At 42.1% G+C, this 26,313-nt stretch overlaps 1 protein-coding gene across 1 annotated transcript in view; it reads right to left on the bottom strand.

The window, feature by feature from the left end:
• Positions 1–26,064, bottom strand: part of KPNA3 (karyopherin subunit alpha 3) — a 119,047-nt gene extending 92,983 nt beyond the window's left edge. Inside the window, exon 1 of the mRNA XM_068527063.1 lies at positions 25,853–26,064. The gene's annotated coding sequence lies outside the window, so the exon portion shown is untranslated. The remainder of the gene's footprint in view (positions 1–25,852) is intronic.
• Positions 26,065–26,313: the final 249 nt, after the last annotated feature.

The following is a 26,313-nucleotide window of genomic DNA, read 5'->3' as shown; positions in this document are numbered from 1 at the left end:
TCCGAGCTTTCACTGCCAAGGGCCTGGGTTCAATCCCTGGTTGGGGAACTAAGATCCCACAAGCTGCGCAGCGCAGCAAAAAAAAAAAAGGGCAGGGTCCAGAGCAGGGTCCCTTCTTGCCCAAGTCTAACTTAGTCAATTTTACTCTTTGCCATTATTCCTGGTGACTTCAACATCCACACATTTAGCACCCTGGCTCCAGAGTCCCTCCACATTCCTAACTAGAACAGGTTTCTACCACTGGAAACCCCACCAGGCCTTCCGAAGTCCTTCATCTCTGGGAAATGACTGTCTCCAGTGACTCAAATTTGGGGCTTGTCACCGTTAGCCACCATCTCCTCTTTTCCCTTACTCTAGTCTTTGCCTTTGTCCCAAAACTTCTGACAACTCTTCTTTCAAATGGATTTCTTTCCCAAACATACTTTGAGTGTCCACCACCTACCAAACATTGTATTCATCAGGCACTTACATTAAACAGCAAGCGGGTGGGGAACAGAGCAGAGACAGGAAGGAAGGCCCCTCTGCCTGGGTAGTCAGACAAACTTTTCTTCTTCCTCTGACTCACTACCCACCTTCCCAGTGGACAGTCAGGTGACAATTCACAGAAGGTAACATAGACACAACAGATCCAAGAAGGAGCTCATGATTCTCCCCCTAGGGCAACTCCTTCTGCAAATCCACCAACTCTGCTCTTGGCACAAACATTCTTTCAGGGACTCCACTCAAAGCTAACAACCGTCTTTACTCCCTGCCTTTTACAACTCCCCCACCTAGTCACCGTATCAGTTCACCATTCAATACTTCTTGAATCCAGCTCTTCCTCCCCCAATACCTCCTAACAGGTTCCCCTGCCTCTCCCATCCTCTCCACAACAGTCTGACTCACTTCCCAGATCTTCCTGATTTTACCTCTTCTCCCAGTATTCAGTACACTCCTCTCCCTCTGTGACTGTCTGTCAAATCATTTCTCAACTCCTCAGTCTAGTGGTTAAGACCACGAGTGATGCAGTCATACTGCAGTATACTCTTCTCTTTTCTGACTCCCCTACACATAGCTTATGCTTCAGCTAACATGTTCTATTCACCCTTTCCCAAGTATGTCTTAACCTTTCAAGCTTTCACATCTTTGCTTTTTCACTTACCTAGAAGGCCCTGGCCTATCTCTGCCTGTCAAATTTGGTCCCTTTTTAAAAACTCAGCCTAAGAGGTCACCTTCTCCCTGAAGCTTTCCCAGCATGGTACAGTGGAGAGAACTTCAGAATCTGAAAACTCAGACCGTAGGGCGGACTACCTACCAGAGCAAGCCAGGCAAGTCACTTTACCTTCCCTGAATCATCTTCTCATCTACAAATGAGGATTCTGAATCATCGGTTTTCGTGAGAAGTTCTAAAATGCATGCAGAAGTGCTTTGAAATTGCTATGTTCATCCTAGTTATTTCTCTTTCCAACCAGGACCCATATCTTTCTCTGATCCTCAGAAGAACTTACCTACTGTTCTGTACTGCTGCAACTTGTGTTGAGTCTTGTCTCTCTCACTCACCTGGAAACCCTTAAAATGGCTTGTACATATTTGTGTTTCCCAGCCGAGAATAACTGGATCTCATGCATGTTTTCTGAATGAATAAATGAATTAACAAGTGAATGAATGGACTCCTTCCCTATGGTCAGATCAAAAAATGTCAAGTAACTCTTTCATGGTCACGAGGAAACAGGGTCTAGGCAATTTGATTCCAGGGCCCACATTGGTAATTGGTTTTTCTGAGTGTAGATGCACAGAGAGATGGAGACAGGAGTAGTTCCACAGCCTGGAGCTGGGGCATCTGCAGGGTCTGGCCAGCTTACCCGTCTCCTGCAGGACCCTTGCCTCTGAGAGCCCTGTGCCTTGTTCTGGCCCACAACACATGGAGACACTGCCTTCATCGAGTATAAATGAAAGGGTTTCCACAGGACACTGAAGTTATAGTCAATTGTTAGAAAAAAAAAAAAAAAAGTCTAGGTAGACTGGTTACCAAGGAAGGAATTAAAGAAGTGTGAAAAGTTAGTCTCCAGTGAAAAGAGATTTTACAATCAAGTCGGCAGAGCTGGAACCTATCCAGACAAACTGTAAATCCAGAGGTCAGACAAAAAAGTGGCTATCATGTAGACTTCTATTAAGTAGGCACCTATGTTTCACTTGCATATCACCCTTCGTAGGAGACCTAGTCTGTTTATTAATATTGAGCAGTACAGGCTCCAGTTTGTAAATATTCAGCTCTAAACCATTCACGGAAAACAGGATAACTGGAGGCAGGAGATGCCTGAAAACAGAAATCAAAAAAGCTTGGTTAATTAGTTTGATTGTAAGCACACTCCTCTGTCCTTACTACTTGGGTCATTCGTGATTTCCTAGATTGAAAAATGCCTAGAGAACTGAATCTTGCAGTAAGACTACAGTTCTAGGCATTTTTTTTTCCTGTTTTCAAGTTGCTATGTCCCTTATAATCAACATTGTCAATATATTAATAATCCCTAAGTAAAATATACAGTAGAAGCTTGCCAAAAGGAGTTTTTCCTACCTAAATTTTGTGCGCCTTTTGAGGTCTACCTTCCTTTAAAATCTGTAATTTAAATGACTTTGAGGGCTTCCCTGGTGGCGCAGTGGTTGAGAGTCTGCCTGCCAATGCAGGGGACACGGGTTCGAGCCCTGGTCTGGGAGGATCCCACGTGCCGCGGAGCGACTGGGCCCGTGAGCCACAATTACTGAGCCTGTGCGACTGGAGCCTGTGCTCCGCAACAAGAGAGGCCGCGATAATGAGAGGCCCGCGCACCGCGATGAAGAGTGGCCCCCACTTGCCGCAACTGGAGAAAGCCCTCGCACAGAAGCGAAGACCCAACACAGCCATAAATAAATAAATAAATTTAAATGACTTTGATTTGGATGAAAGGTTATCTTTTTCTCCAACTACTTGTTCACATTTGCTCTCTTCTATATCCAGATCCACTACGCATGAAATCACAGTAGCCTGAGTGTTTATAGACCAGGCAATGTGATGTCCTACAGCTGTGCAACCACTAGCCACATGTGGCTATTAAATTTAATTACAATTAAATAAAATTTAAAACTGATTTCCTCAGTCACACAAGTGTCATTTCAAGTGCTCATTAGCCACCAATACTGTGTCTACCATATTGGACCACAGAGATATAGAACATTATCACAGAAAGTTCCATGAGACAGCACTGCCTTAGAAAGAACACAGATTTAGCAACTGACAGGCCTGTGTTTAATTCCCATCTTTTACTAGATTTGTGACCACAGGAAGTTCTTAAACTTTCAAAGCTTCCGTTATTTACATTATAAAGTAGAGCTAGAAATACCTACACCTGTAAAGAAGTCAGTTAATGCCCAGCACATTTTAATTGCTTAATAAAGCTGTTATTATTATTAATGCTTAGGGATCAAAAATTCAAGCTTTTGAGACTCAAATATTCGACACCAATATTTTCTTCATACCATGAGTACTCAATAAATCTTGCTGGCTACTCAAAAAGATTTAAAATATTAAAAACATCATAGGATACTTTTGTTTGTCTGGTTTTAAATTTTTGGCCGTGCCACACGGCATGCCAGATCTTAGTTCCCTGACCAGGGATGGAACCTGCGGTGTCCCCTACAGTGGAAGCGTGGAGTCTTAACCACTGGACTGCCATGGAAGTCCCCGGATACACATATGTTTGTTTCTTCATTTATGACATCAAACTTCTATAGGAAAACAACAAGTTGAATTGCCCTGGAGAAACCTAAGGTGTGGGTAGCTGTTTAAACCCATAAATTGACTCAGGAGATTTCTGATTCCCAAACCATCCCTAAAATTTAATTCAGGAACATGTCCAGCAAATGTCTGCATTTGAACAGGATGTCTATTGGTGATCTAAGTCTGGCTTGCAGAGCAGTGAGGCAAAATTCATACTCCCCTCTCCCCACCACCCTTTAGCTTGGAGATAAAACCCAGGCAAGTTGCACACTCCAGGACTTTTGAAAGTACTTCAACTTATCTAAGCATCTCTCCAGCCCCTCCCACTCTCCCCACTTTCAGATCAATCTGGAGCCTTGTATAACAGCATCCCAAACTGAAAGAGCGAGCTGTGGATAATGTGCCCACAGAGCTTAATCCCTGCCACTCTCACAGAGGGACACATTACAGCTAGGAATGCGAGCAGCCAGAGCCAAGATAATTCCAGACTCATGGGACAATTGTTCAATCAATCACAACTACGCAAAACAACCCAAACAAAAATAACCAGGAGAAGCTATGGGTAACTTACATCTCATCATGATATGAATTGCTAACGTCACACTCATTTGGAAATTTCGATTTTTCTAAGCTTCTCAAAGAAAAAAAAAAACAGAGAAGCAAGATTATGCAATGAGATGATAAAAAGATAGAGGACAATACTCTGTCCTTGCTATTCAAAGCTGGATTGCAAAATATTCTAATTAAAGAAAACTTTAGCTTGTTTCTCCTTAGAATTTAGTTGAGCTTTGCTCAGGTTTTCTTTCATATCAAAGAAGCCCAATGAAGGGAGTCATCTCTCTTAGAAGATTATAGCCCAGTGACTGATGGGAACATGGCTGGGACAAATGAATACACTGAAAATACATAGAAAAATACCATAAGAATGTTTTCTGACCCACAGTATGAGCAGATACAGTTCCAGTCACTCACTGCCAGAGCAAAACCTGAACCAAGCCAACCCCTGCCATTTGAAATAGCCATAATTCTGAAAACCTGTCTTCATTAGTAGCCATTTGTTCACTGTAGAAATGAGAATAATTAATTGAGTACTTAACATGTTCTAAGCACTGTTCTAAGAGATTCACACTTATTATTAACAACCCTACAAGGTAGGTAGATAATACCATTTCCTATTTTACAGATGGATCAACTGAAGCACCGAGTAGTTAAAATGACTTGCCCTAGGTCACACAGTTAATCAGTGTGAGAGCCAGGATCTAAGCTTGGGCCATCTGGATTCATTTTACACTCTTGCCTCTGTGGGCAGCTGGAACAATAATGAACTTAAACAAAGAACAATTCCTTACTACTCACAAACCTATGATCATACATCAAGACTGATATCTTATAGCTATGGATGTTTGCAGAAACCAATTAAAAAGACGAACCCGAAACTTTTTTTGTTTTTCTTGGCTGCGTTGGGTCTTTGTTGCTGCACGTGGGCTTTCTCTAGTTGCGGTGAGCAGGGGCTACTCTTCGTTGCAGTGTGTGGGCTTCTCATTGCAGTGGCTTCTCTTGTTGCAGAGCACGGGCCCTAGAGCACACGGGCTTCAGTAGTTGTGGAGCGTGGGCTCAGTAGTTGTGGCTCACGGGCTCTAGAGCGCAGGCTCGGTAGTTGTGGTGCACTGGGCTTAGTTATTCCACAGCATGTGGGATCTTCCCAGACCAGGGCTCGAACCTGTGTCCCCTACATTGGCAGGCAGATTCTTAACCACTGTGCCACCAGGGAAGTCCCAAACCCCAAACATTTGATTGTAGTCTATTCACCAAAACCCAATTCTCCTTGGTTTTCAAAATCCTCAGTAGGAAGAGTATCTCAGCTGGCAGTAATTTTTAAAAGTCAAGAGGTGAATCCTGGTCACATTGTTTTGGCTCTAAATCAAACTGCACCTGAAGTTGGAATAGTTCATGAAATTTTCTCTCTCTCTCTCTCTTTTTTTTTTTAAGTTATATAACTGAATAACTTTTCCTTTCAAAAAACCTGGTTGAGTTTCAACAGAAAGACCCATAACTGGGAATTCCCTGGTGGTCCAGTGGTTAGGACTCTGTGCTCTCACTGCTGAGGGCCCGGGTTCAATCCCTGGTCGGGAAACTAAGATCCCACAAGCCTTGCAATGCAGCCAAAAAAAGAAAAAAAAGAAAAGAAAAAAAAGAAAGACCCAATAACCTATACATATCCTCTTCTGCAGCCACGGCCATCTCCCCCCAGCCATAGGGGTTGTCTCAGGGGTGGGCTATGACCTCAGCCAGTCTATTCAGAGTGGATCTCAGGCTTTTGTGGGCAAGACCAGAAAAGCAGCTCAGTAGAAAACTGAATTTGAACCTTCAAAGACATGAGCCTGGAGATGCTGTACCCAAGGTTGCTGGAATCCACTGTTCTGAGTCCAGGGTACCAACCCAACCAAGGGAAGGTAGAGTCAAGAGATGGAGAGAAACAACGTTGTGACATCATTTGAGTCCTCAATCATTTTCAATGCCTTTAGCCAATAGATTCCATTTTTTGCTTGAGTTCTATCATTAGTGATTGAAAGAGTTCAAATACACCCTTTTAATATTTCTCAAATTTATCTTCTCTCTTTCTACCCTGCCTGGGATTAATCTGGCATCACTTCTTTACAGGATGCTCCAGTTATCTATTTTTGCCTTACAAGGATCCTAAAATGCAGTGGCTTAAAACAACGATTTATTATTTTTCCTGCTTCTGTGTGTTCGCAACAGGTGATTCTCCAGATGTATTAGTCAGCTTTAGCAAACTAACAAATGACTCCCTGACTCCCAGTGGCTTGCAACAACCAGTGCTCCTTATTCTGCTATCATGTCTGCCGCCATATTGGTGAAGGCTGTGCTTCTGCTCCATGTGTTTTCACATTTTGGGACCAAGGCTGCAGGAGTAGCTCTTATTTGAGACAAGCCACTCCGGTGCCAAAACAGCAAAGAGCAAGAAAATAGGTGGAAACATACACAATAGCCCTTAAAGCCTCAGTTCAAATGGTGTCTGTGCTATGTCCTTTCACACCCCATTGACCAAAGCAAGTCCCTTGCTTTGAAGGCTCCTCATAGACGTCAGGATAAATTAGGTTGACACCCAAGGCCCTTCTGAGAGGTTAAGTAAGGTAAGGAGATACATACTTGCACACATACAAGCACAGAGAGGAGGAAATTTTATATGTATACATACCCACACACACACATACACACATAGTATTATACCACTCTTTCTTTTTTATTCTTATTTTTTTGGCCTCATCACGCAGCACGCGGGAACCTAGTTCCTAGACCAGCAATGGAACCCACATCCCCTACAGTGGAAGCACAGAGTCTTAAAGTATTATACCACTCTTGAAGCAGCTTGACTTCTACATGGCAGGTTGAGGGTAAGCCTCAACTTGAGCTCTGGAACCAGTAATTTTCTTTATTTTTTTTTTGAATTTTTGAATTTTATTTATTTTTTATACATCAGGTTCTTATTAGTTATCTATTTTATACATATTAGTGTATATATGTGAATCCCAGTCTCCCAATTCATCCCACCACCACCACCCCAGTCCTGCCACTTTCCCCACTTGGTGTCCATACATTTGTTCTCTACATCTGTGTCTCTATTTCTGCCCTGCAAACCGGTTCATCTGTATCAGTTTTCTATGTGGTTCTACATATATGTGTTAATATACGATATTTGTTTTTCTCTTTCTGACTTACTTCACTCTCTATGACAGTCTCCAGATCCATCCACATCTCTACAAATGACCCAATTTCGTTCCTTTTTATGGCTGAGTAATATTCCATTGTATATATGTACCACATCTTCTTTATCCATTCGTCTGTCAACGGGCATTTAGGTTGCTTCCATGACGTGGCTATTGTAAATAGTGCTGCAATGAACATTGGGGTGCACGTGTCTTTTTGAATTATGGTTTCCTCTGGGTATATGCCCAGTAGTGGGATTGCTGGGTCATATGGTAATTCTATTTTTAGTTTTTTAAGGAACCCTCCATACTGTTCTCCATAGTGGCTGTATCAATTGACATTCCCACAAACAGTGCAAGAGGGTTCCCTTTTCTTGTAGATTTTCTCGTGATGCCCATTCTAACCAGTGTGAGATGATACCTCATTGTAGCTTTGATTTGCATTTCTCTAATAATTAGTGATGTTGAGCAGCTTTTCATGTGCTTCTTGGCCATCTGTATGTCTTCTTTGGAGAAATGTCTATTTAGGTCTTCTGCCCATTTTTGGATTGGATTGTTTGTTTTTTTAATATTGAGCTGCACGAGCTGTTTATATATTTTGGAGATTAATCCTTTGTTCACTGATTCATCTGCAAATATTTTCTCCCATTTGAGGGTTGTCTTTTCGTCTTGTTTGTAGTTGCCTTTGCTGTGCAAAAGCTTTTAAGTTTCATTAGGTCCCATTTGTTTATTTTTGTTTTTATTTCCATTACTCTAGGAGGTGGATCAAAAAAGATCTTGCTGTGATTTATGTCAAAGAGTGTTCTTCCTATGTTTTCCTCTAAGAGTTTTATAGTGTCCAGTCTTACATTTAGGTCTCTAATCCTTCTTGAGTTTATTTTTGTGTTTGGTGTTAGGGAGTGTTCTAATTTCATTCTTTTACATGTAGCTGTCCAGTTTTCCTGGCACCACTTATTGAAGAGACTGTCTTTTTTCTCCATTGTATATCCTTGCCTCCTTTGTCATAGATTAACTGACCATAGGTGCGTGGGTTTATCTCTGGGCTTTCTATCTTGTTCCATTGATCTATATTTCTGTTTTTGTGCCAGTACCATACTGTCTTGATTACTGTAGCTTTGTAGCATAGTCTGAAGTCAGGGAGTCTGATTCCTCCAGCTCTGTTTCTTTCCCTCAAGACTGCTTTGGCTATTCGGAGTCTTTTGTGTCTCCACACAAATTTTAAGATTTTTTTGTTCTAGTTCTGTAAAAAATGCCACTGGTAATTTGATAGGGATTGCACTGAATCTGTAGATTGCTTTGGGTAGTATAGTCATTTTCACAATATTGATTCTTCCAATCCACGAACATGGTATCGCTCTCCATCTGTTTTTGTCATCTTTGATTTCTTTCATCAGTGTCCTAAAGTTTTCTGAATACAGGTCTTTTACCTCCTTAGGTAGGTTTATTCCTAGGTATTTTATTCTTTTTGTTGCAATAGTGAATGCGTTTGTTTCCTTTATTTCTCTTTCAGACCTTTCGCTGTTAGTGTATAGGAATGCAAGAGATTTCTGTGCATTAATTTTGTATCCTGAAACTTAACCACATTCATTGATTAGCTCTAGTAGTTTTCTGGTGACATCTTTAGGATTCTCTGTGTATAGTACCATGTCATCTGCAAACAATGACAGTTTTACTTCTTCTTTTCCAATTTGTATTCCTTTTATTTCTTTTTCTTCTCTGATTGCCGTGGCCAGGACTTCCAATACTATGTTGAATAATAGTGGCGAGAGTGGACATACTTGTCATATATGGCCTTTATTATGTTGAGGTAGCTTCCCTCTATGCCCACTTTCTGGAGAGTTTTTATCCTAAATGGGTGTTGAATTTTGTCAAAAGCTTTTTCTGCATCTATTGAGATGATCATATGGTTTTTATTCTTCAGTTTGTTAATATGGTGCATCACATTGATTGATTTGCGTATATTGAAGAATCCTTGCATCTCTGGGATAAATCCCACTTGATCATGGTGTATGATCCTTTTAATGTGTTGTTGGATTCTGTTTGCTAGTATTTTGTTGAGGATTTTTGCATCTATATTCATCAGTGATATTGGTCTGTAATTTTCTTTTTTTGTAGTATCTTTGTCTGGTTTTGGTATCAGGGTGATGGTGGCCTCACAGAATTAGTTTGGGAGTGTTCCTTCCTCTGCAATTTTTTGGAAGAGTTTGAGAAGGATGGGTGTTAGCTCTTCTCTAAATGTTTGATAGAATTCACCTGTGAAGCCATCTGGTCCTGGACTTTTGTTTGTTGGAAGATTTTTAATCACAGTTTCGATTTCATTACTTGTGATTGGTCTGTTCATATTTTCTATTTCTTCCTGGTTTGGTCTTGGAAGGTTATACCTTTCTAAGAATTTGTCCATTTCTTCCAGGTTGTCCATTTTATTGGCATAGAGTTGCTTGTAATAGTCTCTAATGATGCCTTGTATTTCTGTGGTGTCTGTTGTAACTTCTCCTTTTTCATTTCTAATTTTATTGATTTGAGTCCTCTCCCTCTTTTTCTTGATGAGTCTGGCTAATAGTTTATCAATTTTGTTCATCTTCTCAAAGAACCAGATGTTAGTTTTATTGATCTTTGCTATTGTTTTCTTTGTTTCTATTTCATTTATTTCTGCTCTGATCTTTATGATTTCTTTCCTTCTGCTAACTTTGGGTTTTGTTTGTTCTTCTTTCTCTAGTTCCTTTAGGTGGAAGGTTAGATTGTTTATTTGAGATTTTTCTTGTTTCTTGAGGTAGGACTGTATTGCTATAAACTTCCCTCTTAGAACTGCTTTTGCTGCATTCCATAGCTTTTGGATCGTCGTGTTTTCATTGTAATTTGTCTCTAGGTATTTTTTGATTTCCTCTTTGATTTCTTCAGTGATCTCTTGGTTATTTAGTAACATATTGTTTAGCCTCCATGTGTTTGTGTTTTTTACGTTTTTTTCCCTGTAATTGATTTCTCATCTCACAGCATTGTGGTCAGAAAAGGTGTTTGATATGCTTTCAATTTTCTTAAATTTACTGAGGCTTGATTTGTGACCCAAGATGTGATCTATCCTGGAGAATGTTCCATGTGCACTTGAGAGGAAAGTGTAATCTGCTGTTTCTGGATAGAGTGTCCTATAAATATCCATTAAATCTATCTGATCTATGGTGTCATTTAAAGCTTGTGTTTCCTTATTAATTTTCTGTCTGGATGACCTGTCCACTGGTGTAAGTGAGGTGTTAAAGTCCCCCACTATTATTGTGTTACTGTCGATTTCCTCTTTTACAGTTGTTAGCAGTTGCTTTATGTATTGAGGTGCTCCTATGTTGGGTGCATATATATTTATAATTGTTATATCTTCTTCTTGGATTGATCCCTTGATCATTATGTAGTGTCCTTCCTTGTCTCTTGTAACATTCTTTATTTTAAAGTCTATTTAATCTGATATGAGTATTGCTACTCCAGCTTTCTTTTGATTTCTATTTGCATGGAATATCTTTTTCCATCCCCTCACTTTCAGTCTGTATGTGTCCCTAGGTCTGAAGTGGGTCTCCTGTAGATAGCATATAGATGGGTCTTGTTTTTGTATTCATTCAGCGAGCCTGTGTCTTTTGGTTGGAGCATTTAATCCATTCACGTTTAAGGTAATTATTGATATGTATCTTCCTATTACCATTTTCTTAATTGTTATGGGTTTGTTTTTGTAGGTCCTTTTCTTCTTTTGTGTTTCCCACTTAGAGAAGTTCCTTTAGCATTTGTTGTAGAGCTGGTTTGGTGGTGCTGAATTCCCTTAGCTTTTGCTTGTCTGTAAAGCTTTTGATTTCTCCATCAAATCTGAATGAGATCCTTGCTGGGTAGAGTAATCTTGGTTGTAGGTTCTTCCCTTTCATCACTTTAAATATATTGTGCCACTCCCTTCTGGCTTGTAGAGTTTCTGCTGAGAAGTCAGCTGTTAACCTTATGGGAGTTCCCTTGTATTTGTCTTTTTTCCCTTGTTGCTTTCAGTAATTTTTCTTTGTCTTTAATTTTTGTCAATTTGATTACCATGTGTCTCGGCGTGTTTCTCCTTGGGTTTATCCTGCCTGGGACTCTCCGCACTTCCTGGACTTGGGTGGCTATTTCCTTTCCCATGTTAAGGAAGTTTTCAACTATAATTCTTCAAATATTTTCTCAGGTCCTTTCTCTCTCTCTTCTCCTTCTGGGACCCCTACAATGCGAATGTTGTTGTGTTTAATGTTGTCCCAGAGGTCTCTAAGGCTGTCTTCATTTCTTTTCATTCTTTTTTTAAAATTCTGTTCTGTGGCAGTGAATTCCACCATTCCGTCTTCCAGGTCACTTATCCATTCTTCTGCTTCAGTTATTCTGCTATTGATTCCTTCTAGTGTATTTTTCATTTCAGTTATTGTATTCTTCATCTCTGTTTGTTTGTTCTTTTATTCTTCTAGGTGTTTGTTCTTTAATTCTTCTAGGTCTTTGTTAAACATTTCTTGCATCTTCTCGATCTTTGCCTCCATTCTGAGGTCCTGGATCATCTTCACTATAATTATTCTGAATTCTTTTTCTGGAAGGTTGCCTATATCCACTTCAGTTAGTTGTTTTTTCTGGGGGTTTATCTTGTTCCTTCATCTGGTACAAAGTTCTCTGCCTTTTCATTTTGTCTATGTTTTTGTGAATGTGGTTTTCCTTCCACAGGCTGCAGAATTGTAGTTCTTCTTGCTTCTGCTGTCTGCCCTCTGGTGGATGAGGCTATCTCCAGTAATTTTCTAATCAGGGGAAATTCAGGAAGCCTCTGTCCAAACAATTCTCAGGCTTCTGTTGAGCCTGTTCTGACTGTAGACCTTAGTTCTAGTAACTGGGACCCTCCCCATTTTTTTCACTGTAGTAAGAAACACATAACATGAAATTTACCATCTTAACCATTTTTAAGTTTACAGTACAGTAGTGTTATACGCCCTTGCTGTGAACAGGTCTCCCAAACTTCTTCATCTTGCATAACTGAAACTTTATACCCTTTCAGCAATAACTCCCCATTTCCCTCTCCCTCCAGCCTCTGGATCCAGCCTTTTGCCCCATCTGTAGGGTCACAATAGCTCTGCTGGAGTTCCCTGCCCACCTGCCAGGGCTCCTGCCAGCAATGCTTGGCTCCTTTTTGTCTTCATACAGCCTTTGTCACAGAGCTTCTTCTCAATGCCTACTACTGGGTCTTCCCCCAAGCACAGCCCCACCCATGAGCATCTAATTTCTGCCTCCTTTCTGTATGCAAAGCAGGAGCTGAGATAATAATACTGGTGGGAATTCCCTGGTGGTCCAGTGGTTAGGACTCCTGCTTTCACTGTTGAGGGCCTGGGTTCAATCCGTGGTCGGGGAACTAAGATCCCACAAGCCACGAGGTGAGACCAAAAAAAAAAAAAAAAGAAAATACAGGTACTATAAGGTAATAATAGCATCTATAACTCATTGCATACATCCTAAACTCTAGGCATCATTCTAGATGTTTGACAGATAGGATCTCTAATCCTTACATAACCTAGAAGTACTGCTATTCGCAGGTGTGTCTCTGTTTTCATCAGGCACTTTTTTTTTTTTTTTTTTGGCCATGCCGCTGGGCCTGCAGGATCCTAGTTCCCTCAAACCCAGGGCCCCGGCAATGAAAGTGCCAAGTCCTAACCCCTGGACCGCCAGGGAATTCCCCATCAAGCACCATTCTTGATGTAGATTTCAACCCTTCTTCAAGTCCCTCATACAATCCATTAGCACCAAAAGTATTCGCAAGCAATGTGAAATTTACTGATGCCTCCCTAAAGGAGTGGAACAGAGTTCTACACTGCACATCCAATAGAAGTCAAAATCCTCAACAGAAGTGGCTTTTCTCTGACCACCTCTTCTGCTGTGCTACTAGTAGGTCTCCTCCTTTTTCTCCCACCTCCAAGGCTCAGCCGCCTCAATTTTATGCTGAATGTATAATAAAGTAACAGGTAACAGAATATGTAATATAAATATAGCTTAAATATAGCTTAAACAATAAGGTTTATTATTGCTGGAGGTATCATTTCCAGGTTTGGTTAACTCAGAGGCACAACAATGTCATCAACCACCCAACCCAGGTGCTTTCTGCCTTTTCCCTTTGCCATCCACAGCAGGTAGATTTTTAATCCTCAGAGTTGTCCCTCATGGTCACAAGATGGATGCCATAGCTCCAGGAATTATATCTGCAGATAACTACATCTAAAGATAGAAAGAGGAGCATTTCTCTTCATGTCCCCTACCTCCAACCCTAAATCAGAAAGGAAAATGTTTCCCAGAAATATCTCAGAAGATTTATCTTTAAACTCACCCACCAGGGTTGGGTTACAGGCTTGTAGTAACTAATTGGTGTTTTCAGCCTCTAGAGTTGGAAAGTGGGTTCTGGCAGCAAGGACAAAGTGTGGGGAGAGAATGGTTGTAGAGAAGTGATCCACTAGTCTTGGCCATACAAAGCAGCTTGGTATCCTGCTCACTTCTGTGCTCTGCAAAGTAAAATGCCTGACCGTTAACAGGCCATGCTCCCTGGAAGTCTAGTTCACAGCCATCTAGTATTACTCAGGGAGGATCTTTAGAGTCCCACCCCTGCCCCTAACCCTAGTGGGATTATCAAAGCAGAGGATGTTAAAACGCCTCCCTAAGAGGACTTCTGGAAATGCCTTTACTGCCATCTCCATATACGCAGCAATTCTGCAGACTGTTATTACCCCATCGTACAGATTTAAAAACTGAGCAGCAGAGTCTTGAAGTGACTTGCCCAGAGTCAAACAACTACCACATTGTAGATCCATGTTTGAATCCAGGGCTGCCTGGCTTCAATGACCTTACTGTCAGTGAAAGAAGAACAAAGAACGAAAAAGACAGAATGGGTTTAAAATTTACCAGAAGGATAAATAACTTCTTGGCCCTGCAATAATTAAAAACCATTACAAGATTCTAAGGAGGAATGTAATTTCTGTCTTTGGCTATCTTTAAAAGATAAAATAGAGCAGTGCTTTTAGCACTGGGCTGAAAACATGGAGGCGTTTTAAAGTGTCCGAATGAATGAACACAAGCCGTGCTTCTGAGTTCCTGACACCCAACCCTTTAAGTGGAGCCTGGGGAGATCTTCATTCAATAGCATTTACTGAGGACCTGGCCTCTGCCCCAAGAAAGGCAGCCTGAGGCCAAAAAACTGGGTAAACATAATTTTGGCCTCTGTGTGGTAAGAGCTATTGTGGAAGTATGAACAGAGGGCTGAGGGAGTGCTAGTCGGGGAAGGGGCAGGAGGGTGGATGTTAGAAAGACCAAGATCATCATCGCCCTGACTGAGGTCATGCCTGTGTTCCAGGACAGTGCAGTCACTCATGTTCACAACAAGGACCCTGAGTCATGAGGAAAGAGCTAAATTAGATTCAGAACACACCGTACACAAGGTAGGGGGTGAGAAATGTTTTGGAAAGATTTCCTTCCAAAATGGTTTACAGGAAAACATTTTAGCAATTCTAAATGTAAATTTCAGGGTTTTGTTTTGAAGCTCGGTTTATGAAGCTCGGTTTCACGTGGCTTATGTACTTACTTCATGTAATGGAGTTAAGTAATTTGAGTACCTTATCTGGTTTTAAAGCTTACAATAATCCTGTGAGGTAGATAGTCCTATTTTCCCATTTAAAAAATGTTCTTTTTAATTTTTTAATTCCCCTCCTCACTTATTCTTTTAGGTGCAGAAACTAAGGATCAGAGAGGTTAAGCAATTTGTCCAAAGTCTCTCTGTTCCTAATTGGCAGAGCCAGATTCTGACCTTTCCTGTCACACGAACAAGATGCCATCTAGGAAATTCATTCTCAAAAAACACATTATGTCGTGGGAAAGGTAGTTTTAGGTTAGTAAACTGTATCCAAATAGAGAATAGGTATCCTGTACTTACACTTCAGTAGAAAATCAACAAAAGTGGCGATCAAGGTTGAATGATCCATCAGTAGAAAGGGGAGGAGAACCATTTTTTTTTTTAAATGGATACTGTATGATGCTCTATTCTCACATGTATCTCTGTAACCAAGTATTTATTAAGGAATTCAGTTTTTAAAAAATTGTGTTTATTTATTTATTTTTGGCTGTGTTGGGTCTTCGTTGCTGCACGGGGCTTTCTCTAGTTGTGGAGAGCGGGGGCTACTCTTCATTGCAGTGCGCAGGCTTCTCATTGTGGTGGCTTCTCTTGTTGCGGCACACAGGCTCTAGGCACGCGGGCTTCAGTAATCATGGCACACAGGCTCAGCAGTTGTGGTGCACGGGCTTAGTTGCTCCGCGGACATGTGGGATCTTCCTGGACCAGGGATCGAACCCGTGTCCCCTGCATTGGGAGGCGGATTCTTAACCATTGCGCCACCTGGGAAGTCCCAAGAATTTAGTTTTAAGGAGAACAATTTTGCCACCTTGATCATCTGTTTGGGTTGTATTTTCTAAATCTTGGGCAAGATGTGCTGCAAAATGTGAATGGGAAAAACACTGAATCAAGACCCTTGCCACTCAAAGAGCTGTCCATCCCCTGACTGCTTTTCAGAAATGTAGATTCTCAGGTCCCTCTGCAGACCTACTGAATCAGAATCTGCATTTTCGCAGGACGGCCACGTATTTCGTGGGCACATTAAGCTTGAGGAGTGCGCTACTCCAGATAGCTCCCTTTCCCTGGCATTCTCCCTCCCATCCTGGATGATGTTCTATAAGTGTATGAAAATCAAACACATAGTAGGTCATATTGTGGGCTCTAAAAGACAAAGTTTATGTCAAAACAACATTTACTATCTCCTTAACTGGATTTGTTTTTACTTTATCTAGTAACTCCTCTCGAACAGATTTTTAGGGAGATCTATGGTCATACAAGAAAAAGGGGGAAATAATGGGGAAAAAGTATCCAGTGGGAAGGAAAAGAAGGGTGCTGTGGTTTCCCAATGGCACAGACCCATCATGCAAAACCCTTGATGTATTACTGAATTTCTGCACCAGTCAGGCACAAAGCCCGTTACCTGACGTGCCCACTGGGTTGTCTGGATTTTGAACAATGGCCGCTCCCATCTGGAACCCTTTGCAATTTTGTAACCGTTTCAGTGGCTCTGCTGAAAGCAGTGAAACAACAGCTGGTGAATAATCTCATTTTATATTAATAGAGCAGTGCTGACCCATCTAGGTCCCTCAGTACTTTACGAAACAGAACATCCTTTCTTTCCCAGGTCAAGGAACAGAGGTCTCAGCCATACTGCATTACAGCACAAGTAGGGGCCATTGCAGAATCAGGGGCAGAAAGAGCCCTTTTCCTGCAGACAGAACCTACTGGACTCTTTCAGATGAAATTTAAGTTAGGTTGAGAAGGCTGGGAGAAAATATCTGCATTAAATCACCAGACTTTACCTATGGTTAAGAAATAGCCACAAAGTTGGGTGATAATCCTGAAAGATAAATCTGGGCTATTTTTAATACCAGGGCTAGCTGGTGGTTTAACATGAGTGGAGTCAAATAAAACAGAACGTGACGACACCACCCGTTAATTGGTGTTCTTGCCTGTGCCAGTAGCATTTTCAACACTGTAGAGAATTGCAAAGAAATAAAAAATAATCTGTGATTTTGAGGTACTTCATTTTGCTGGAGGATTTATTCAACCAATGACTAACTAGAAGCAGGGATGTAAGATATAAGCATTAAAGATATATACCGTAGCCAATTATACTATCATTGACATATACAGGGTGGGAAAGCTAAAGTGTTTTCCTTAAGCAACATTTCTGGAGGTTTTGTCAAAACTTTTTTTTTTTTCCAAGAGAAAAGTAATGTTTTCTTTTCTTTTTTTAATTTTATTTTTTGGCCGGGCCACGTGGCATGCGGGATCTTAGTTCCCCATCCAGGGATGGAACCTCTGCCCCCTGCAATGGAAGCACGGAGGCTTAACCACTGGATTGCCAGGGAAATCCCAAGTAATGCTTTCTTTAACATTATTTAACATTTCCTAAAGCTTAATTGGGAATTCCTGAGCCAATTCTTTTAATGTGGAATAGGAGGAAGCTGCTAGAAGGGAATTGTTAGGTGGATTTTCTACATGCCGCCAAAATAAGTAACCTATTCTAAGGCCAGGCACAGAACCTGGGGTGAGCACTGAAGCCTGACCAGAGGGAAGGAAGGAGAATGGTGGAAATTTCTTAGAACCATAGTTCCTGACCTCTACCCTTTGTTTGGTTCAAGGACCCTGTGATGGTTAATTTTATGCCTAAACTTGGCTGAGTCATAGCGCCCAGATATGTGGTCAAACATTATTCTGGATGTTTCTATGAAGGTGTTTCTGGATGAGATTAATATTTAAATAAGTGGACTTTGAGTAAAGCAGATTGCCTCTGTAATGTGGGTGGGTCTCATCCAATCAGCTGAAGGCCTGAATAGAACAAAAGTGACCTCCCCTGAGCATGAAGGAATTCTCCAGCCCAACAGCCTTTGGACTTGAACTATGGTATCAACTCTTCCTGGGTCTCTAGCCTGCCAGCTCACCCTGAAGGTTCTGGACTTGTGTAAGCCAGTTCCTTAAAATAAATTTCTATATCTATACATCCTAATGGTTCTGTTTCTCTGGAGAACACTGAGTAATACAGAACCCTCTTTGAGTTTTTAGAAGGAATATTTAACGAATGCCTTCTATGTGCCAAACTACGGTCCTTCCCCCCAAACCCCCCCAAAAACCCTGCAAACACAGGCTTTATTTATGGTCTCCAGCGAATCACCAAATCTTTGAAGCACATCATGGATTCCCTCTCTCAAATTAAAACCTCCTGGGCCTCCAGCTAGTAAAAGGGATATAACTGAATAATTCCTCTTCCAAATTTTCCTGTTCTGAAAGCAATTACCACCTGGCAGGTGGCTTAAGGAATGTAGCTACATGAAGTTTTAAAAGCATCAGGAATGTGTCCCACCAGAAATCTCCGTCTCCCTCACCTCTCTGAGGGGCCAGGGACTATACAGTATTCTGTAGTACAGGCTTCCTAATTTAACTGCAGTAAGGCATTGCTACCGCACATGGTGTGGCTCAGACTAGCTGGTTATTCCCAAACATCAGCATTGCCTCCTTGGCACTCTGCTCCTCAACTTGTTCTCGCTGATGGAATGTGAGTGAAGGTTGTATGTGTGGCCTCCGGTCAGAGGCCATTCAGATGGAGAAGCCTTTTCATGCTCTTTCTTCCCTTGCAGCAGACCCAGTGAAGGACTTTTTGGAGATGATGACAGAGGCCCTGGATGGATGGAGCTTGAAAGAGCAAGAGGCCAGATCCCCTTTCTCTCCTACCACTATACTGGACTGTGATAGAAGCAAGAAATAAACCTTAACTTTGTTAAATTACTGAGATCTGGGAGTTGTTTGTCAGCTTATCCTGATGAATACACATGGGGATTTTGTCACTGGAAAAAAGATTTTCGTAGAAATACCAGAGAAATACCAATTTTAAAGAGCTAATATGATTTACGCCATTATTACCCATTGACCTTAGCAGAGACTAAAGACAGGGTCCTGAGGAAATAGCCCTAGTTAGGACTAAGGAGTCTAAACTCAGAGATGACATGAGGTGACCAGGCTCCTGCCAGAAGCTGCCATGCTGCAGAAGTGCAGAGGGCATCATTTACACAGGCTCTGTAGTTCCCTGGAGTTGTACAGTGCACAGCCTGCCCAGCCTTACAAAGTAGCCCTGCTCCTGGGAGTGGCAGAGCAGTACAAAAGCAGCAGGAAGAATTGAGAGGGGCAGTAGGAGGGTGGTGCAGAGCACTCCATGCCTCTTTCCTGGTTTCATCCTCCAGCCAAGCGTTGGCCCTGTTATTGCTGAGGTACCTGAAAATTCTACCCACACTGCAACTAATCACATTCCAAAACAAAAGGACTGACTTTTAAGCCCTTTCGTCCACAAAAGGAAGCGAATCTTCTCTGAAATAGTTCTTTAGGGTCTACTCTAAGTTACTTGTTACTAAAGGAGAAACTATACTGAAAAATGACTTATTTGTTGGCCCTGCAGTTAGAAAATAGGGATTATTATTCCCATTTGTCATGGAAAGTCTTTCTTTATGACTCCTCTGTACATGGTCCCCCAGCCCGCCCCCTTTCAATATACTTTGTATCATGGAACATTTCAAACAATACAAAACAGAGAAAATAGTGTAATGGACAATTGCCAAGCCTCCACAATTATTAACATGTGGAAATACTATTTCCCTCCACCTAACTGGATTATTTTGAAATTAGTCCCAGATTTCTCATCATTTCATCCATACATATTTTAGTATTGTGTCTCCAAAAGATAAGGACTCTTAAAAAAAACATAACCATAATGTCATTATCATACCTTAAAAAGTCTTAATATTATCAAATAGTCAGTGTTCAAACATTCCAAATTTCTCATTATTTATTAACAGTTTTTTAAAATTAGTATTTTATGGTCCATACATTGCAGTTAATATATCTTCTTCATCTTTTTTAACTTACAGGGTCCCCTGCCTTTTTTCCTTTTTCCTTTTAATTTATTTGTTGGAGAAACTGGATTATCTGTTCTGTAGTTTCCCACATTCTGCATTTTCCTGACTGCATCCCTGTGGCATCATTCAACATGTTTCCCCAAGCCCTGTATTTCCTGCAAGGTATTGGTTAGATCTTGATTAGTTCAGGTTCCATTTTTTGACAAGGATACTTCATAGCTGGTGCTGTGAACCTCCAGCTGCATCACATCAGCATCACATGATGTCTGATTGTCTCCTCTTCTGTGATGCTAGGATTGATTAGTGAATTCAGGCATTGCCAGCTTGATCCATTCATTTAAAAGTACCCCATAAGCTTTTCCCCTGATAGTTTTTAATAGCCATTGAGGGGACTTCCCTGGTGGCGCAGTGGTTAAGACTCCGTGCTCCCAACGCAGGGGGCCCGGGTTCGATCCCTGGTCAGGGAACTAGATCCCACATGCATGCCACAACTAAGGAGCCCACGAGCTGCAACTAAGGAGCATGCCTGCTGCAACTAAGACCTGGTGCAACTAAATAAATAAATAAATAAATCTACATTAAAAAAATAGCCATTGATGATCATTGTTTAGATCTATTATTTCATTAGGGATTAGAAAAGTATGGTATTCTAATTCTGCAATTCTTCCTTCATCTGCGAGCTGGAAAGCTTCTGAAACAAGAACTTTTCCTTAACAACAATTCAGCTATCCTGAGATACAGTTCATATAGAAAAGACAAGACAAATGCTCAATTCTTTCCCTTTTTAAACCAGTTTTTAGAGTGATGAGTTGGTTCCCTAGCAACCCGTAAAGGTGACCTATGAGGAGGTTTTTTTTTCTGGTGTAATTATAAACTCATGGATTTTAATATATTTGATGAATTTCAATCCATTGGAGATGCTCAAATTATTCCATCTTTGAACACTGAGAGTCTCTTTACATTGGCTCCTGACTTGAGTCTTTGGTACATAACACAGCCATCTCTGAAAGCTTCCTTGCTTTCTAGGATGACAGAATGCTCATTTCTTGCCCTAGCTCTGGAATCAGTGATTATCCACAGAAGCCCTGGTTCCCTTTAGTGACCACAATTGAATTGAGGGACCACATTCTGGGTGCCAGGGGTATTTCTTGCTCCTGGGATTGCCATATGAGTAGGCCTTTTCAGTGGCCAGAGCCAGACTGGCCCCGCTTCTGCTTCATCTCCTCCTACTGCCCTCGTTGACTTCACTCCGAGCACGCTCTCGTCCTTGCTCACTGTGCCACTAAAAGGAACAGAGCAGGCAACTCCTGCTGAGGGTCACCTCATTGCCTTTGCTGTTCCCCATGCCTGTCACGCACGCCTCCAAACACCGCTGCTCACTCCTTGTGTCCTTCAGGCCTTTATTCAAATGTTGCCTGCTCAGTGAGCCCATCCTGAACACCTCATCCAACACAGAACACAGACCCCCTGCCCTCTCCAATATTCTTCACCCCTCTCCCTTGCCTGAGCTTTCTCCCAGCACAATACTATGTAACTTACTTGTTGATATTTTGTCTACCATCCATTTACTCACTAGAATGTACAGTCCAAAAGGGCAGAGACTTTTGTCTATTTTGTTCAGAGCTGTATCCCTGGCATCTAGAACAGGGTCTGGCACAGAGTAGCTGCTTAGTAAATAGCTGTTTAAGAAATGAATTACAGGACTTCCCTGGTGGCGCAGTGGATAAAGAATCTGCCTGCCAATGCAGAGGGCACAGGTTCGAGCCCTGGTCCAGGAAGATCCCACATGCCGCGGAGCAACTAAGCCCACGTGCCACAACTACTGAGCCCGTGTGCCACAACTAAGACCCGGTGCAACCAAATTAATTAATTAATTAATTTTTTAAAAAAAGAAAGAAAGAAAGAAATGAATTGCAGGACATCCCTGGTGGCGCAGTGGTTAAAAATCCACCTGCCAATTCAGGGGTCACGAGTTCTATCCTTAGTCCGGGAAGATCCCACATGCCAAGGAGCAACTAAGCCCAAGTGCCACAACTACTGAGCCTGTGCTTTAGAGCCTGTGAGCCACAACTACTGAGCCCACGTGCCACAACTACTGAAACCTGCACGCCTAGAGCCCGTGCTCCACAACAAGAGAAGCCACCACTTGCCACAACTAGAGAAAGCCTGCGCGCAGCAACAAAGACCCAACGCAGCCAAGAATAAATAAATAATAAATAAATAAATTTCTTAAAAAAAAAAAAAGAAATTAATTGCAAGGAAATAAGGCTACTGTGACTGATCTTAGCCCATCCAGTCTTTCAGTTATTAGACACTTTTGGCAAACATTTGTAGCCTCCAAAAATTAGAGGTCTGTGGGGAATGTAAGCTCACCCTGCCCCATTATTTCACCAAGTCTGGAAACGGGACTAAATTCAGTCACACACACAATTGTTAGCCTCATGGGCCATTTTAAGGACTGTGGTTTTTAAGCTGAGTAAGACGGGAGGTGTGAAAGACAGGAGTCAAGGACAACTCTCCAGGGTTGTGTTATTTTGTTTTTATTTGTCTGGGGGGTTTTGGGCCAAAACCAAAACTTTTAGAGTGGTGTTGCTATTTACCAAAATGGGGAAGAAAATGAGAGAAGCAGGTTTTGAGGGACAAATCCTGTTGGTTTTGACAGACCAGTGAGATATTGGAGCTGTCAGTTGGGCAATTAGATAGAAGGGTTTCAAGTTCAGAGGTGAGGTCCTGCCTGGGTAGATAAATTTGGGAGTCATCAGTGGAGAGATGGCACTTAAACCCTTGACACAACAAGAGAGAGGAGACAGAATGGAGACAAAGTTTCAGGATTGATCCTTGGGTACTTTAAGGTCTGGGGGAAGAGGAGGAACTAGCAAAGGAGGCTGAGAAAGATTGTCCTGGAAGGTGGCCAGAAACTGTGGAGAACATATTGTTCTGAAACTGTTCCAAGGAGGATGGAGTGAGCAACTGCCTTAAATGCTGCTGATGGGTCAAGTAAAATGATCACTAGATTAAAGATAGTAACTGGGGCTTCCCTGGTGGCGCAGTGGTTAAGAATCCGCCTGCCAACGTAGGGGACACGGGTTCGATCCCTGCTCCGGGAAGATCCCACATGCTGCGGAGCAACTAAGCCCATGCACCACAACTACTGAGCCTGCATTCTAGAGCCCGCGAGCCACAGCTACTGAAGCCCGCGTGCTTAGAGCCCATGCTCTGCAACACTAGAAGCCACAACGATGAGAAGACCGTGCACCGCAATGAAGAATAGCCCCTGCTCGCTGCAAATAGAGAAAGTCCGCGCACAGCAACGAAGACCCAACACAGCCAAAAAAATAAATAAATAAATAAATAAAGATAGTAACTAACCATCCCTAGGGGATAAATCAAAACCAACACACAAATACATACCCCACTCCCCATGCTGATTTATCTTAAAGTAAATCATAAACAATATGACAAGGTTTTTCCAGGTACATTTTACTGGATGGAGGGCAACAATATGGCCCAATCTTACCTGGACTGGAGTGGGGAGCATGCAGCCTGGTGTTTCTGATCTTCAGGGTAACACTCAGGCCATCTCAGACATTAGAAAACCAGAGCATCCCCTTAGGCAGGGTTAGAGAAGTGGCTTCATTCCTGGGAAACACCACTCCAGGGGAGACCACCCCCCCCCCACTTCACCTGGGTGTTTAGGGGAGGTAGGGCAGCTTCAGAGCGGACAGGTGAGGTCGAATGGGCTGCCTTAAAGTGGAGGCGTGGCAGTACCTGTGGGGGAGGGGGGTGGCTAGCCACCCTACCTGGAATCTGCCTGCACCTAATATCCGCTTCTCCCCACTTTTCCATCCTATTTCACATCAGAACTAGCAGGGAGCCCTCCCCCTCACATCTTCATTCCACCCCACTTTTCCCCAATCTTTTGACTGCCTCAGCTTCTCCACAGGGAACACAAAGGTCAATAGCTTAAAGGAAATTCATGATAATTGAAAACAATGATGGGGACTTCCCTGGTGGTCCAGTGGTTAAGACATTGAGCTTCCACGGCAGGGCACACGGGTTTAACCCCTGGTTGGGGGGGGGGAACTAAGATCCCACATGCCCTGCGCAGCCAAAAAAATTAAAAATAAAATAAAATAAAATTGAAAACCATGATCACTTTGATACAGGTAAGAGTGAGACAAATCTCTCCTTTAGTGGAACACATTTAATTCCCCACCTGGCCCTTTCCCTTGGGTATAAGTACCTATAGCCTCCAAAACTATAAGGAGGTAGGGCAGGGGGACGAGGGGACCCTGACACTTAGCCTAATGAAGTTTCATGTCAAATACAAGGAGAGCATATTCCTTCACCAGAGCTATCTCCTTGAGCCTCTTATAATCAAAAAATTGATTTTATGGTTTCTAATCAAACATTTTTGCCCTTAAGGTATCACCCACAAATCTACTGCAGGACAGTGCAACATATGAAGTCAGGTTTGGGAAGAGTCCCTGACCTCAGTTTCCTAGTCTGAAACCAAGCAGGACCCTGCTGGGCTCTCAAGGTACAAATCCTATCTGTGCCTGAGTTCCAAAGGGCAGGTTCAAACAGTTGCTAATCAGGGAAGCGAGGGGATGCACAAACAAGGGAGGAACAGTCAAGAAACAATAGTGCAGCCTTGGGGCAGGGTCCTGGTTCCTCCTCAAGGAATATATATAGCAATATCTTTGAGTTCTCCTGCAGGAACTAAGGCCCCATCCCGGTGGAGGATGGTAACTTGATGCTGAGCACAATTCCTGGAGCATAGGCTGTTGCCTCACCACTAGCCAATCATTAGAAAAGCATACAGGGACTTCCCTGGTGGTCCAGTGTTTAAGAATCCACCTTCCAATGCAGGGAATGCGGGTTCGATTCCTGGTTGGGGAACTAAGATCCCACATGCTGCGGGGCAACTAAGCCCGCGTGCTCTAGAGCCCATGTTCCGCAACTACTGAGCCTGCACACGGCAACTAGAGAAATCCACGTGCCGCAATGAAGATCCATCCCGTATGCCACAACTAAGACCCAATGCGGCCAAATAAATACCAAAAAGAAAAAAGAAGAAAGTCATACACCTTGCAGCTCTCACCCCAAACTCTGCCTATAAAAACTTTTCCCCCAAAACCATCAGGAGGTTCGGGGTTTTTGAGCATGAGCCACCTGATCTCCTTGCTTGGCCCTGAAATAAACCTTTCTCTGCTCCAAACTCAGATGTTTTGGTTTATTTGGCCTCACTGTGCCCTGGGGACATGAACTTTGTTTGGTAACAAGTCGATCCATAAAATGCAATGATTTCCAGCCACAAAAATCTTTAGACAAATCTACCTGAATGGATGTGGACCCATCCTCTAGTCATATTAGGTGAAAAACAGAGTATTATGTTACCATTTGTGTAAAAGAAACAAAGAAAAAAAAAAAAAAGAGGGCACAGAACTTTTCTGAATCTGTGACAGATTGGTGTATAGAGAGAAAGGAGACTTGTATTTCACTATATAACTTCTTGTTGTTTTGCAATTATTAGAATGTACATAAATCAACTATTCAAAAACTAATTAAAAAAAACTAAAGAAAGCACTTAGGAAATCAATACTATTCATGTGATTGATTGATCTTGGCCTTCCAAGGAGGACTTGTAGTTGAGAATTGAAGAAGGGAGTGCTTTTAGAGGGATACATTGATCTCCTAGGGAAGGTTTTAAAGCTGGGGGCAGGCTTGGGATAAGGAGAGTGGAAAAGGTGTCAACACACACCCAGAGACAACTGCACTTGAAAGAACTTGGGAAGTACTTAAGCTCTCGGACACTTAGGAAACTACACCCTAGCTGTGATACCATTATAGAGGTGAGAATGAGCTGATTTAGAAAGCCTAGGGCAGTTACCTCCAGTTCTGAAGATTGTCCAAGGAGTCTCCTCTGCAGTCTTGAAGGGTTGTATCAACTTCATGCACATCTTCAACAAAGGCTGTTTGTCTTTTCCTGAAGGGGAATGGGGAGAATGCACAGAGGTTCAGAGCCCCGGCAAAGAGAGGAGGAGTTGGAGGCTTTGGATCCCCAAGTCTGTGACATCTCATCTCCAGTACTTGCCATCTTGGTGAGGAGTGGGAAATAGACAGGAACTTGGTTTATTCTTTGGGAAATATCCTGGGGCTGACCCACAGCGTCAGGTCAGCCTGAATTTGGGATTTAATCCAAATAAAATCTTACTCTGGGAAGCAACCTCAATCTAGTTGTTACTTTTTGGTTGTTCGTTCTAGAATTGCTTTAATCATGTTAAAACCAAGCTGTCCATTAACTTTGAGTGGAGAAAGAGAGGTAAAGAGAAAAGGAGGGAAAGATATTAG

The sequence above is a fragment of the Eschrichtius robustus genome, chromosome 18 (genome assembly GCF_028021215.1).
Source record: "Eschrichtius robustus isolate mEscRob2 chromosome 18, mEscRob2.pri, whole genome shotgun sequence".
Classification (NCBI taxonomy): Eukaryota; Metazoa; Chordata; class Mammalia; order Artiodactyla; family Eschrichtiidae; genus Eschrichtius; species Eschrichtius robustus.
This window is presented reverse-complemented; position numbering and strand designations above follow the sequence as displayed.